The sequence below is a fragment of the Mustela nigripes genome, chromosome 5 (genome assembly GCF_022355385.1).
Source record: "Mustela nigripes isolate SB6536 chromosome 5, MUSNIG.SB6536, whole genome shotgun sequence".
Taxonomy (NCBI): domain Eukaryota; kingdom Metazoa; phylum Chordata; class Mammalia; order Carnivora; family Mustelidae; genus Mustela; species Mustela nigripes.
The window spans coordinates 16,088,189-16,103,930 of NC_081561.1; the positions used below are offsets into that span (position 1 = coordinate 16,088,189).

General features: G+C 48.9%; 1 protein-coding gene across 6 annotated transcripts in view; it reads right to left on the reverse strand.

Annotated features, from left to right (window-relative positions):
• Positions 1 to 14,480, reverse strand: part of ATXN1 (ataxin 1) — a 401,017-nt gene extending 386,537 nt beyond the window's left edge. For 2 of the 6 annotated variants that reach the window (XM_059399497.1, XM_059399498.1), the window contains exons 1-2: positions 13,714 to 14,015; positions 6,773 to 6,887 (exon numbers count right to left, since the gene is read on the reverse strand). The gene's annotated coding sequence lies outside the window, so the exon portion shown is untranslated. Of the gene's footprint in view, positions 1 to 6,772; positions 6,888 to 7,621; positions 7,672 to 13,684; positions 14,016 to 14,278 lie in introns of those variants that run through there. The other 4 variants (XM_059399500.1, XM_059399499.1, XM_059399501.1 and 1 more) reach the window with 4 other exon arrangements.
• Between the last annotated feature and the right edge of the window lie 1,262 nt (positions 14,481 to 15,742).

Here is a 15,742-nt window from a genome sequence, read left to right on the forward strand (position 1 = left end):
CACGCCTAAGGAGCCAGAGCCAGAACGCAAATCTCCACCTCCCTGCCTTCAAAGGCTCGCTGGCACCCACCCTAAGAAGGGCTTCTTCCCTTCCCCGCTGCCTGCGAGGCAAACAAAACAACACTCTGATTTGTCACCTGTCCTGTCTGTACTAGCTGCCTAAAGAGACCAAACGGTAATGGATCAAGAGACATCATAGGAACTACTTGAAAATTAACCAATAAGATAAGCTAAGGTGGCACACACGGACTGGAAAACTGCGGCAGAACAGGAAAGGAATCATCTCGCGACTCCACCGGGCATGTGCAGGTAAAACCAAGTGACATCAAAAGGATTTCTACTTGCAAATTAAAAGCACAAGATGACCCTTGATATTACTGCAAGGAGAGCAGAGCTCCCGCACTCTCCTTGCAAAAATCAATTCCCCAATTAGCTGAGAGATTCCTTCCAGCCATAAGGCGGCCGCTCCAGAAACGGGCGGTGTTTGGGGCATGGTAGCAAGAGCAGTAAAAAGGGACAGACGAGGTCTTCAGGTATGAACCTAATATACATAGGGTGATAAACGATTGTAGGCACCTCTTCTGACATCCTCTATAAATTATGACACAATAACAGCTAAAAAATGTAAATTCTAATTAAATACAAAACATAACAAAGTCAAACAACAGCAAATGATGTTTGACAGAGCAAAGGTCTTAGGGGAGCCAAGGGGAAGGACTGCAAGAAAATCTGTTCATGGAACTGCACAGTGTTTGAGAAGGGGCCCGAGCCATCGGGTCCCCCGTCACCTCGTTCACTGTAGATGGGGAAACTGAGGCTCGGCAAGGGAAAATGAGCATCCCCAGGCCCCTTGCAGCAGGTCGGGAAACAGAAACTCAGTCCCCAAACGAGCTGTCCCTCTGTTCCCCGTCGCGGCACCCTCCCTCTGCCTCGTCCTGGAAAGCTACTCCATTTGAAATCAGATTTTTAAAAGAGCATTAAGCATTCTATAAATATTAAATTCCTTTTTAATAATTTTCAAATGCACAGGGGCACATTTTAAAAAAAGAGGCCTGGTTTTGATTTCTTTTGGAAAATTGCACCCTGCTCTGGGTTTAACCTCGTATTGAGTGAAATATTAACAGGCCATATATATAATGGTTTCAGTGTTCCTCCAGTAAAGCCCAACAAGATTCGAAAAACATATCCCCCAGGCCTACAGGGGAGTTTCTGGAGCACACATTAAACTCCACGCTCTGCCGTACAAGCCCATCACTGTTAAGTAACTCATCAGAAAATAAAGAGGGAATTACCAAAGGGGAATTGCCAAGCAATTAGTTCTCTGAAGCAGATGACACACGACTGCTAGAGGGAGGAGCTTCCCGGTTACTCATATGTCAGAGTCAGAGCCTCCTAATCTGTAAATAAAAATGCATCACATATGATTACGGCTGGGATGGAGGCTGGCACTGCCAGGCTAGCGCACGGATAGTAAAACCCAAGTCCTCCCGCGTTCTCCGTGTCTATAAAGCGAGAGCCGGTGCCTCTCAAGGCATTTTTTTTTTTCAATCCTGTGATTTTCATTCAACCTAAGAAAGACAGACTAGTTTCCCCAAAGCAGCCTAAGAGAAAAGTGATCTTTATCCTTTCTCTATCTGTCTGACGTGAGTCGCTTAAAGATTCATCGACTGGTCCACAGGAGGAGAGAAAATGAGAGACCCTGCGGGGGGCAGGGGAGGGGACGGGAGAGGACGGGAGACCCAGGCTTCCCAACAGCCACCCCAACCCCAGTGTGCCCCCGTTTCCCGGCACGCTTTGTTCTTGGGGCTGGTATCCGCTGCCAGCCTCACCACCTCGCAAACTGGAGCCGTGAGGAGGCTGTATCATCTGCCAAATCTTACCAGCTGAGCAATGACCCAGGGAAGCTCTCGGGGGAGTCAAAAGTTCATCGTCTCCCTGGGACTCTTGATGCCCAATGGCGTTTGGAGCCCAACTGAAGCCAATCCTGGGGAACACCGATAAGCATACTGCCACTGTCATCACTTTCTTCAATTAATAATTATTGAAATCTCAGGGCACCATGAGGAAGAGTGAGGACACCTCAAGGACAGCCTGTGTGCAACTCCGAGCAGACGGCCGAGCACCCAGACGGAAGGCCAGCATCCATGAGCCCCTCCCCGATCTGGACCTCCCCGAGGATGCTGCATGTCTACCGTGACGCTTTAAACATGACTCCCAGACACACCCTGCCTTCTCCACTCAACTGTAAGCTTTCACGGACAGGGCTCTGGGCTGGAGAGACAACGCCTGGCTCCAGGATGGGAGCCAAGCAGGACTTCCCCCACTGAACCGCTGATCAACCTGGGGCAGGTTACTTTTCCTCTCTGTGCCTCAGTTTCCTTCATCTGCCGAGTGGGTACTGAGAGTGCCTACCTCCAAGGACTGCAGTAAGGATTAAATGAGTTAATATACAGTGAGTGTGAATGACGGGCAGGCTCTATAAATCCATTAGGGTCTAGCTAGCCCGATGCCTCTCACCAGAAGATGCACGGTAAATATGTGCAGACAGAATGATCTGCCCCTGGAGGTGGTGTTTTCTCCATCCTTCTGGCTCCTGTCCTCACCTTCTCGTCTTTCATGGAAGGTGGGGAAGTCTCTGCCTCATTCCGAGCTAGTTTGGGGAATAAAAGCAAGCCCTCTGAATAACCCGGGTCCAAAAAAGAAAAAAAAAAAATCTTCAATAATCTGCCAATTTTCTCTACTTATATACTAAAGCAGACTGCCCACCAAGAGACGTGCAACCAGGTAATTTTCAGCCTTCCCCTTCACTTTGAGCCGTGTGTCTCAGCCTCTTTTCATCCTAGAGTCAAGGCTCACTAATAAAGTATAAACAAGAAGCCAAATTGCCCAGAAAGGCACGCCTCGCATGTGTGAGTTGTATGTATGTCACATTCAAAAGATTCCATGAAAAGCCTCCAGGAAAGCCTTTAAAGTTACAAAACACGCCCATATTCATGCGTTCTATCCAAGGACAGAAAACAAATGGCCCGAAATGAACAACTGCCCCAGAGTCAAGTGGACAGCACAAGGTGATTTACGCCCATCACGGGAGATGAAAAAATCGACGGTGGAAAAGATCAAAGCAAACGCTGGAACTGTTGTTAACAGGTACAGGGCCTCACTGAAAATCTTAATAAAACTGTTGAGAGGAAAATCGAGGGATCATTTGTTGAAATGGAAAGAGATACCGCGCACACTGAATCTCAAAAGCGGCATTCATTTTCATACACACACATATTAGATGTAGCTAAAATTAGCTCAGGTTTCTTCCTTCCTTTCTTTCTTTCTTTCTTTCTTTTAAGGTCTTAAAGGAAGAAAGGTTTCAACGTGATTTCATTGAGCTGCAGTTTGGCGCTGAGCTTCCAGGGAGAAGATCCGCTCACCCGCCCAGCCACCCTTTTCAACCTGGCACCAGCCTCCCCTGGCCCTCGGTCTCCCCAGACCAAGCACACAAAGGCTGCGCCGTGCCAATGTCCCAGCTCCTCTCCGCAGCTGCTCACCTTCCCTCCAGGTACTCCACGCCCACTGATGTCAGCCCTGAAATACAGTCATTCCCCCCCCCCCCCCCCCCCCCCCCACCGCGTCTGGCAAACTTTGGGCAAACCCACAGCTCAACTGCAAAGACCCCTTTTAAGGCAGTGACTCCTCCAAATTTATCTCCAGACCTGACCTCTCAGCAACTGTATCTCCCACCCCATCTACAACTCCGGTGCCCACCGGCACCTGTGCTCCGGCCAAAATGGCCTCGTGGGTTACATCTCACGTTCGCTGGTTGCGTCCCAGCCACTTACACGGCCTGCCCGGCTCCATCCATCTCTTCCCACAGAAATGCTAACCAGCCTTCAGAGCTGAACTCAGATGATCCCTCCTCCTCCGAGCCTTTCCTCACCATCCCACTCAGCGTCATTCCGAATTCCTTTGGTGTCAGAATTTACCCCAGGAAGGACAACGCGCCCCATTCTGCTTTGTATTAGTTCTTTCCGGGCATTTCTTCTTTCCCCTACCTGACCGCGGAGAATGCAAGCTCCTTCTGGAAGCTCTTACTCACTGGCATTCCCACAGCACCATGTAGTAGTTCAAAAAAGACACAGTGAATAAATGAATGAATCATTTCTTTACATAGATGGTGCCTGGGAGCAAGTTAGGTCGAAACTTTGCTAGAGCCCTACCGTGTTTATGAAATAAGTAGAACCAGAAATACTTGCAATCTACGTTTTAATTAAAAAAGAAAAAAAAACCACCTTAATGAAACTAACAGAGTACAGCACGAACAATACTATTTCCCTGCTCACGTTTAACCATCAATTGTGAGCGCGCTAAGGAGGCCATTCTTTCTGCAAAATGTTTAGATAATGCTCATACGCTTCCTTTAAATGCAGTCACCGAAAATGTCAGCAGCTTAGAATTCAAGGTGACTCGGCACTACTTTGCCAGTAATACAATACGTATTCATAAGACACTCAGACTTGCCCAATATACTATAAAAACCTTAGTGTCTTCTCAGTAGGCTGCACCTATTGGCCAAAAGATAGGATCTTTCGTTGCTTGTGTTTTCACAATGAAATTCTCTTTTAAACACCACAGGTGGGGGGGGGGTGCATGTGTATTCACCACATATGCAATGAAACAAGTGCCCCAAAAAATTCAATGTGAGGATTTTCTGCCCAGCCTATGAAATGGTCAAACCCCTAGGAGACAAAGCAGTGGTGGGGAGGCGTCTCGCCCCTGGCCAGTCAGCTGACATTTGCAGACCTTAAGAAGCTCACCTTGACATGTAACCGTGGGGTTATTCTATTTCCTTTTAAATGACACCTCCCTGACCCATTGGCCATAAAATGTCAAGGACTCAGGTCCATATTTCTCAAGGATATGATGTTCAGGATTCCTTCTTGCCCTCCCACCCCCCAAGCAGGACTCTGCCGGCTACCCTTCCTGAATCATTAAATTTGAGCTTGAGTCACTCTGGTTTTTGTTTCTTTTTACTCAGGCCACAAATAACTTCATTTGTGCTCCAAACTTCTCGGTTCCCACCTCGCAACCAGAGAAAAACATTACGTATGTACCCTATCGCAGCAAGAGAGATAGACTCATGCAGCATTCAGAAAAATAAATAAAAGGCTCATTTGTTTTGCACAGCTGCAAATGTCTATAGGGCCGGTCCAAAGACCAAGGTACAGGTGTATTTGCTGGCTCCCAGTCATGTCTGGTCCAGGAGCCACCGTCACAGAGCAAGAACGTGGTAATCAACCTGTCAAAAGGTTAAATTACACGAGCACAAAGATAACCTATGTTCCCAGATCACAAACCATATGCTGGTACTCTCCTTCTCCATAAACACACACTATTTCACGCCATTCTCACAGCAGCCCTCAAAGAAAGTTCGAATCTTATCTCCACCTTACTCATCAAGAAACTGAGGCACAGAAAGCTAACAGGACTCCCCAGGACATGCTGACAGCTGCAGGGGCTAAAAGCAGACAGGCTGCTTCCGGAGCCCCATGCTCGTAGCTCAGATGCCGTGGGAATAAGACGTTCACTTACGAACTCCATCTTAGGTATACAAGGGGAGCCCTTTATTTAAAGAAAGCTGGTAAATCGTTTTTGGACGGAACATTCCGGTAAAGCAAACAGCCACCCTGCAACAAATGAGTTGCACACCGAGAATTTTATACGTGAGGTGTGATAACAGCAGACTGTGTGTCTCGCCAAGCAAGGAAACAGAACATGACTTGGGAAGAGCTGCCCAGAGACCACCCAATCCGGCAGTTTCCAAACCCTTGTACAATAGTACAATTCCAGTATTGCAGAATTGCAATTGTAAGAGATCATTAAAGGTTCATTTTGATTCAGGAGGTGGAGCTGTAAGTCCTTTCTCTGTCTTTCTCTCTCTCTCTCTCTCTCTCCCTCTTCCTCTCTCTTTTTAAGCTTTCCAGGTGATTCTGTTGCTCAGCCAAGCTTGGGAACCTCTGAAGGAGTCCATTTCCACAGGTCCCAGCAGGACTGCTCCCAAAGTAAACAGCAAGAGGGGATCTATTTCACAATCCCCTTTGGCTGCCTACACCCGTGCTCCCAAGCCCTCTCGCCCCAACTTTTAACTTCCATGTCTCCTGATTTCATGCAGGCAGGATCCTCTTGCCCTCTCTCAGTACAGAGCCATGAGTCATCGACACCGCATACACTCTCCGTCTACGAAACTCTCCAGGCCAGAAAAATTTACTGTACGTGAGGCAATCAGGAAGTTGTAAAATCCAAACAGACACCAAGAAATTCAAGATTCGACAAAGACCAGTTGCCACTGAACAAACAGGCCTCTGTCTCCCTACACTTGAAGCACGCTACGACGGAAACCTAAGACACGAAAACGGTCACTTACAGTCACAGTTTGGCAACAAAACGGTCTCATCACATTAAGGAGAAGGGGACCACGAAGACGGTCAGGCTCAAGTCTAACAAGCAAACACCAATCGTCACCAGGTCAAACACAGACTTCTTCATGAACCACTTTCTTCTCAATTAAGTCAAAAAGAGAGACACTTCAAGCCAAGTTTTTTTGTTTTTTGGTTTTTTTTTTAAGTGCTCTTGGCAATTTCTCAATCTCCCTCAGAATGCAGTCTGCAAAGGCAGTGGCGGCGAACGGTCCACTCACGCCACGCAAAAGCGTGGGCACGAGGTGATTTTCCGGGTCAGGCTGGATCCTCGGATGGAAACCAGACAAGCATAGCCAAAGTCTCACCTGATACGTGACGCACTTCCCTGGAGTGGCCGTGGGGGAGGGGCCAGCCTTGCGAGGATGACACAGGAATCCCAGGCTTGAACGGACCACCCTGGAGACTTGCTGCTTGGGGCTCCTGCAGGGGTCAAGGCGGTGGAGGGGGTTGAGGGAGGGGGAGAAGAAGAAATCCAAAATGAAAACCAGGACAAACAGCTTCCAAAAAGAACCCCAACCTTAAGGATACGGAAATCGAAACTTGAAGGACATCAAATTGTGCATTTTGTCTTATGAGAATTACAGATACCAGCCAGCTCAGAAGGCAGGCCTGGTTCAAGTCCACAGGGCTCAGAGGGAGACCACCACAAAAAAGGTCCTCCCTTCAATCAAAGGAAGAGCTCGGCCTCCCTATTTGAGCCAGGGACTGTCCTTCTTTTCCCTGATGATTCTAACCGATCATCTGATAAACACATGCTGGTAATCACAGGGAGATCAGGTGAAATGGGCATGGATTGAATAGGAATTGAGCCAAAGTCTAATTTTCACATGTCATGTATTACTATCAACATGCAACTTCAGGAACAATCACCAAAAAAAAAAAAAAAAAAAAAGAAAGAAAGAAAGAAAAGAAAAAAAGCACAGCTATTAGCATAGCAGTCGAATGGGAGAGAAAAATGTATCAAATGCAGAATAAACTGTGAAAGTATGCACATGTTCACTGGACTTGCCACTATTGCTTCTTTGAATGCATGTCTATTTCATGTTCATTGTGCCACAATGCCTTGCAAACGGTTGAGGAAAAATCATCCACTGTATAATGAATGAGTGAATGTGCGAGCGGACGAAAGGAGAATGAATGAATCTTCCATATACCTTTCCATCAGGGAGCTTGGTGCTTGTAGTAGTTTTTGTGAGGTAAAGACCTATGCACAGAAATGGAAGAAGTTGAAGACTTGATCTGCTAGCAGAGTTCTCAGCCCTATTAAAATAATATTTTTAGATACTGGTCATTCCCCACTGCCCACATGAGACAGAACGAATCAGAAAGCACAGTTATAAACTAACCCCCCAACTAGTCATTGCTAGGCAGATTTTCCGTCTTTGATTACTGGAGCTGGTGTGTATATTTGTTTGGGCTGATTTTAAATTTAGTTTGGGTTTCCTAAGCCCACGCCAGGTAACCGTAGGAAGGAGGAGGCCCAGGATTATGCTGGATGTCAGAAAGAAACTATTCTGGAGTTATGAACACGATCTCCAATGTGAATAATCTGTAAACAGGTAAGTGAGCCAATTATCCCTGGGTACATGGCAACACATCTCCGTAGTCATGATTATTTTCAACCATATACACTCACTATTTTTAAGAGCACAGCCCAGCTGGAAAGGAAAATAATTTCGATCGCTTTCCAACACTTTTCAAAGTAACGAACAGTAGCCAAAGCCTCCTTACTTCTCGGGAATTCGTTCGGCAAGTATTTCCTTAAGCATCTACTACATGCCGGGGACTGATAGGCAAAAGAAGGAAGTTTTCGAATTGCTGGCTTCTCCACATGTAATCTGTGATTCCAGAGAACACGGGGAAGCTGTCCTAGACTACAACGTCTTGGACGCTCTGGGAAGACTGCACTGAGGCTCTCTCCTTGCAGAAGCTCGGTGAGTTACAAAAGTCAGTGGTGGCCAAGTTAAAGAGAGGCTCACGGAATTCTATCTGCCTTTCCGCAGTCACTGTTTCCTTGTTTCTACTAGTAACTTCGCACACAGCATCAACATACGGGATAATCATTTCTGAACAAGGTGCGGGTACCGTGGACTGGCGGGCGGCACTTGTTTTATGAGCTAACAGTGGAGTGTTTGCTGGTGTATGTGTGTGTGCACACAGTCCTATTTGCATATCTCCTCACAGATAAGGTTTTATAGAGTCCAAATTACAGTCTCCTCCTACTCTGCTGAAGTGCACAGGACAGTCAAGCATGATGCGAATGCTGTAAAATACTAATTTACTCTCACACTGGCATGCCTACTTATTTCAAAAGTATTTGTGTTGCTACACCAGTTACAGGAATTAAGAGAGTTCACGTAACTTGCTGTTCCATCAGAGGGAAGAAACACAAGAACAGAAGCAAGGCAGAGAGGATTCATTTCAAGAACATACAGACAAATTACTAAAACAAAACAAAACAAAAAAACGAAATAACAACAACAACAAAAACAACCAATACTAGCCTATAGAACATTTCCTACAACATATGCACTAAACACAGAAGACTTAATATTTTAAAAGCATAGCAGAACTACATAATGCAATTCCATTTATAGAGGAAGATTATCAAGATAGACGGCCTAAATAATACTAATGGGGTGGTAAGGAGAAAATAATAGATGAATAAATACAGTAAATAATATAGATAATTCAGAGAGGGTAGGTCAAATCTAAGGGTGCAATAAAAGACAATTTGCCATACACAGTGACAGAAGAATACATTTTCTTCGCATGTTAGGAGATAAATTGCTTATAGGTTAGCAGCTAAGACGATTATCACTAAAAACTTCTGCTAAATAACTCCCTCAAAATGTGTCGTGCTGAAGAACCCCTAAGTGGAATAAGGAGTTCCTCTGAGCCTGAATCAAAACAGCATAATTAGGGCAACCTCTGCCCCCTTAAGTCTCAAATTCTGATTACACTCCAGTGAATTTTCTGAAAAGTCATTTTCAGGTGGGATACCATTTTTGCTTACATTATGACAATTACCACTGAATTTTCATTACTCCACAAATGGTACGCATTAAAAGTTATAGAAAAATCAATGAAACGTTTCTGCTAACATCACCCATATCAAGGAGAACACAGTGCTTGTCGCTTTTTTGTCTGTAATAATTCTAAACAGGTTTCATTACATTCAGGAGGGTAACACGCATTACAAACATTTATAGCATGCTAGCCCGAAAGTTCCTATGTATAAGGATGACAAAATATATTACTACACTGATAAAGACAAAAATACATAAATTATGAAACAGGAAAAAAGATTTTTAAAACTGTCTCCACAAATAGAGATGATCTACCTAAATCTTTTTATCGCTCCTAAATTTTAAGCATGTATATATATTTTTTCAGAACCTTGATCCAATTACAACGCTTTCAGCCAACATTTAAAAATATTCTCTAAAACAGCATTCCGTATGCTCATTATTATATCATCCCTTAAAGACATGTTGAGTGAGTCTTTTATTAAACTGAATTCAATGAAACCAACATTTGAACAGCATAATTGAGGACTGTAAGATTCATTCTTAAAAATGGGCAGTCCTGTATGGAACACCCTGGGACAGAAATGATTCTCTCTACTGAGATTTCTGCAATGTATTATTCTCGATGCTTTTACAAAATAAGGAGGGCTTGCTTCTGATAACCTTGGAAGTATGACCGGAACTAAATCTGTTCTTTGAAGCAGTTAAGCCCATCCCATGTCTAAAGCTCTCACAGAAGCCAATCTTTCAAATTACTGAATAAACGCTGAAAACAAAAAGCAATGGAAACCAAACTATTGATGTCCACCCTGAAAACGGTGTCCACTCTGTCTCCTACCTGTCACGTGAATATGCAACTATTTCAGTTTTCAGAGTCGAAACTATGGGTTAGCTGCTCACAGCTATATTTGGAAGAATTAACATTCACTCCTACACTAATTTTTAGGCTTTTAATAAAAAATGTTTATCAACTAACTTCTAATAGGAAACAAGATGAGCTGCTGATACGAAGTGTTAGTCATCAGAAACTGTCACTCAAGGTAAGTGCACAAGTAAACTCCTCTTGACGTTTCACAATGGAAAAAATAAATAAAGGCATATTACACAAAAGGAATGTGAGTCCTTAAACTCTGTAATGACAACAAACACAGGAGTCATAGAAATGTGTTTACTAATGTTTTAATAATCTCTTAGGGCTGGCCTTTCCCAGGACTCACAGACAATGAAATGTAAGGCCTTCGACAGGCACTTGACATAGAATCTGACGGCTAAGAGTTTTTCTTGCATCTCTAAGACTAAAAGACAATTCAGAGGCCCTGGAGCCTAGTTATAATATTCCCCACAAAGTATCACTTCTGTGAACCAAACCCTCTTAAAACGAAATCTAGAGAGGAAAATACTGACTTTCACAGTCCCCCATCAAGTACATTTTCATACTTATTTTTGCATTCAAAAATACACATTCACGTTTTAGTGCAAGAGATTTTCTGCATATTGCAAGATATAATCCAGGACCAAAGTGTGTAAAACTTAAACTTCTGTGCTTTACTCCATATCCTTGCTTCCCATCTATTTACATGGGGGGGATAGCTTGTTTTAACCACAGAAGCACTTGATCTGAACAGGCCACAATCAAGTTACCAACCACATAAACTCACTAAATGGTAGAAAGTTGTAAACCCCCCGTGGGGAACAAATCCTAGCTCCAGGGGGGAAAAAAAAAAGGATTTACCAATTTAGCTATGGGGCTATAAAACTGAAACACTCTGGCAGGATCACGACCAAATCAAGACATCATTATTCTCAATCACTTTCTCTTTCCTATATGAAAATTATTAAAAATACCTCCCCACCCCAGGTGGCTCGCCTGTGCCCCAAAAGCTTCAGCCACCAAAGCTACTTACTTTTCTTTCCTTTTTATTTTTCGGCAACAAGATTATTATTTTTCGTTGCCTGGTGAACCTAATGAGGGGGTGCCCTAATGCAAAGGGAGAGTGGCTGTTCTCTAAATTATTGAATGCTCATTAAATTATATATCACAGTGCAAGTTGCTTCCTGTGTAAAAGCATCACCCAACGTCAGTCCCCAAGCTCTAGGCCTCTGTCATCACTCACCTGAGAGAAGAACCAATCTGTACAACTTACAGATGTAAAGACTAAGGATGTCCAAGAAGTCCAAATTAAACACATACCCATTTCAGAAGGGCCCCTCCAGTCAGTCCCATTTTTTGGTATTAGAGCGGCTCCTGTCACGGTGAAGTTGTGAAATGTGACAACGGAGACATCATTCCTAAATAAACAACTTCCACCGAGTCAACCCTTTAGAATCCCAGTCCTTGGCCACAGACACCATAGGTTCTAAGGGACGGGTGCTCTCCCCCTCGAAGGGGTTAAGTACCCACAAGGCCAAAGGCACCAGACTGCAAAAGCAATGTGGCTTGAGTAAGCTCTGAAAGGTTTCTAACAAGTACCAAATACTTGTTTGTCTGTTCACAATCACCATCAGCAGGCCTGCCAGGCCCCTTTCACGGTGTGGGAGAGGCGCTCACATACCGCACCCAGCAAGACCAGCTTGTGGGTCTCCTTTACAAAAGTTGAGTGGCTTCGAGGTCTCATCCGGTGACTCCCGGCCAAATGACTGAAAGACGCCACAACTGAGGGAGTGAAGTGTGCCCTCCGGCTGGCACGGCACAAACACCGTGCGTGAAACACTTGGAGTGGTCCAGGCACAAGACAAACCCACCAGCATGGACGAGGCACACTGTCTGTTGCCATGGCAGCCTGATCTAATTACAGGAGTGATCCGCAGAGTAAGTGCAGGGAAAACCTACACCCCTGACACGGATCTGTAGGAAGAGAAACATGGGTGGCCAGGAGGCTCCGGGGAGCCCTTTGCCCTCAGCTGTACCCAGAAGGCAGCCCCCAAGCCCATTTGTCTGCGGACCTTCTAAAATATTGACTGAGGCGCACACAGTCATAGGACAGTCAGAGGAGATTAAATGCCACAGCTTTAGCTGTGAGGATGCAACCCCTTTTCAGGAGTTCATGTGCGGGATTGGTGGTTAGGCTTCATTCCACCAAACAAACAAACAAACAAAAAACCAAAACCAAACCAAACCAAAAAAAACCCAAGTACCCCGCTACAAATAACCCCCAGGGTGGGCTAAGGTGGGAGGGGGGGGGGCTTCTAGGAACTGCAGGACTCCTGAGAAACCCAAAGAGAAGTGGCTTCCCTAACAGGGTTGGAAAAGTAACTAGCTATGCCTAAAAATAACCATCAAGTAACTACCCACTGCTCTGTGCAATACGTACCCACAATGTTTAGATATTAAGAACAGCCTGCATTACAAAACACAAATGAGATAGGACTACTAGATTGCCAAGGGAGAGCTTATTTGCATATACACATTTCCCTGCATGCACGAAGGGGTGTGCAGGGAGCAGGCCACTCTAAGGCGGTAGTTTTTATTCTGTGGGTGTACTAGGGTCTTCCAATTTTACTAATTGTATCCTGCGGATCTCGCAGGGAAGCTAAGAATCTCTTCGGGGACAGAACCAGTTTGGAGGAGTCCCTACTGCACAGCATACGGTAAACAAAATAAAAATAGCTTGCCGTTCTCGTTAGCCACATCGCGCATTATATAACCAGCTTCCGACTGGCTTTTTTTTTTTTTTTTTTTTTTTTGCCCTTACTACTCTTCAGCAATTTCCCAATCTCCCGAAGTATTTATATTACCCTCTTATCTGCAGTATTATATACTAGGAAAGCAAAACAAAACAGAACAGCCACAGGGTTGAACCGAACCCCACGGTCCTTGGAAACTGATTTTTTTTTTTTTTTGGTTGTTGTTGTTTTCTGGCAAGATCTTCACCACCACCCTACTTCCACCCCCCACTAAGGTCCTTGCTCAATCTCCCCAGAAAACCTGAATTGTTCCACCGCTTCCAGTCAGCCCCCTACGTGGTCGGAAATAAAATGAAAGCACAAACCCCGGAGTTTAGGAAGGCGGCCCGAGGGCGGGGGGCTGGGGAGGGGTCGGGGCGCCGCAGAGTCAGCCAAGTGGCCACCGAGGGGCCGCTCCCCAGCGCGACGGCCCTCGCCGCACCCCCCCCCCCCCCGCGCGCACACACACACACACACACACACACACTCACACACAAGCACTCACACGCGCACGCACTCACTCACACTCACGCCGCGCTCCGCCGCCGCCTCACCTCTCGCTCCGCCCGGCCGGCCCCTTCCCTGCCCCCTGCGGGACCGGCCTGCTCGCAGCGCTGGAACCACGTAGGAGGCGGCGGCGGCGGCGGCCGCGGGAGTGGCGGAGTCTCCGGCCCGGCCCAGAGTGAACGAGCCGCGGGGCTCCAGGGCGCATCCCAGTCCCCGCAGCGCCTCCTCCGCCGCCGCCGCCTCCTCCTTCCCCTCCTCCTGGCTTCATTCACCCTCCCAGCAGCCGCGCAGCCGCTCACTCCCCGCGCCGGCAGGGCAGCGCCCGCCGCCGCTCCTCCGCTCCTGCCGCGGCCGCTGGCGGGGGCGCCGGCCCGGGCTGGGGCGCTCGCGGGCTGCCGGCTCCGGGCGGCGGCGGCTGCACATGATCAGGAAGCGGCCGCACCAACAGGGCGGCAGTGGCGGCGGCGGCGACAGCAGGGCCGCCGCCGCCGCTCCAGCCGCGCCGCCGGCACCCGCGCGTCGGCTCCCCCCCGCGCCCACCCCTCCGCGCCCCCCGCGCTCCCACCGCCCGGCGCCCGGCCGCGCGCAAAGTCCCGGCCCGCAGCCGCGCACCCGGCGAGGCCGGCCTCCGCGGGGAGACCCCCGCCCCGGGCTCGGAGGCCGGGCGGCCACCCCGCGGGGAAGCCCGGCCCTCCTCCAGACCCACTCGCTCCGCCGCCCTCCGTGGGGAGAGGGCTGAGGAGGGGGCGGCGGCAGGAGAGGGCAGCGCGCGACCCCCGGCCGCTGCCGCCGCCGCCGCCGCTACCCCTACGCCACCTCGAGGGAGGGGGACGCGGCTCTCCGCACTCGCGGCCGGACCGGCAGCCGCCGGAGCGGGGCGCCGCCGCCGCTCTCCCCGCCCGCGCCCGCACCCCCAGCCCGGGCGCGCCCCCTCGCCTGGCGGGCGCCCACCGGCCCGGCAGCCCCCTGCCGTCAGTCCCTGCGCCCCGAGCGGGGGTGTCGGCCCGGGAGGCTGGAGCGGGAGAAGGTTGTATGTACACACACACACACACATACATACACACACACAACACAACACGACGCGTCGATTTCCTTCGCTCCTCTTCCAGCTGTTTTCTGTGCCGGCGACTGGGGTTTGGGGTTTGTTTGCTGGTTGTTGCTTTTGCCCCTCTCTGGAGAGCGGGGGCAGGGGCAAATTTTAATCTAAATAAGAGGCGAAGGGGATGGGGGAGGGGGAAGAGAGAATCAGAGGAGAAAAAAAAATAGCCACTTACTGTAAAGTGTAAATGGATCTGGGGTTGCGTGGGGAAGGGGGGGCAGAGGGAGAGAAACAGTGTCTTGCGGCTGCTGTAGCTCTGGCGGCTGCTCCGCGGGGCTTGTTTTGGATCCCCCTGCAGTGAAACAGGTCCTGTACGGCTCCGCCACTGTAGTAGAAATGATGTCTGCGGTATACTCTGCTCCCTCCTCCTCCTCCTCCTCGTCCTCCTCCTCCTCCCCCCCCTGCTCCCCTCCCCTCCCTCCTCCCTCCGCCCGCCCGCCCTCCCTCCCTCGCGCTCTCTCGCGCTCGCTCGCTCGCTCGCTCCAGTATGTAAATGTGTAATAGAAGCCAAATATGGAGCAGTTGGCTGCCGCCGCCGCAGCTTAAGGATCCGACTTGGGGGGGGGGGGGCACCCTCTGGCGGGCGGCGGGGCGAGCGGCTCGGAGCACCGGAGCGCACCGCGCGGCGGCCGGCCGGCCGGCGCCCTTAACCCTTGGCTGCGCGCTGCCCGGGCCCGGCGGCCCCCGGGGAGGCGGCGCGTGGCCCGACACTGGCTCGGGAGCGGGGGGCGGGGGGTGCGACTCCGGCCGAAGGGGACGCTTCTTCCAGGTTTGGGAAAGGGGCGGGGAGCTGGAGCGATGAGGTAATTTTAGCGGTGACCGGTCGGTCCTCGCGCGCCTCCCCGGGTCCCTGCACCTAGTTGGAGGGGACAGAGCGACAGCGGGGTGCAACTCAGGGCGCTCTGGAGGACTCTCGGAGGGGTGTCGGGCTTCAGCTTGTAGCCGGCGAAATACCCACCCCGGGAAGGGGGGGAGGG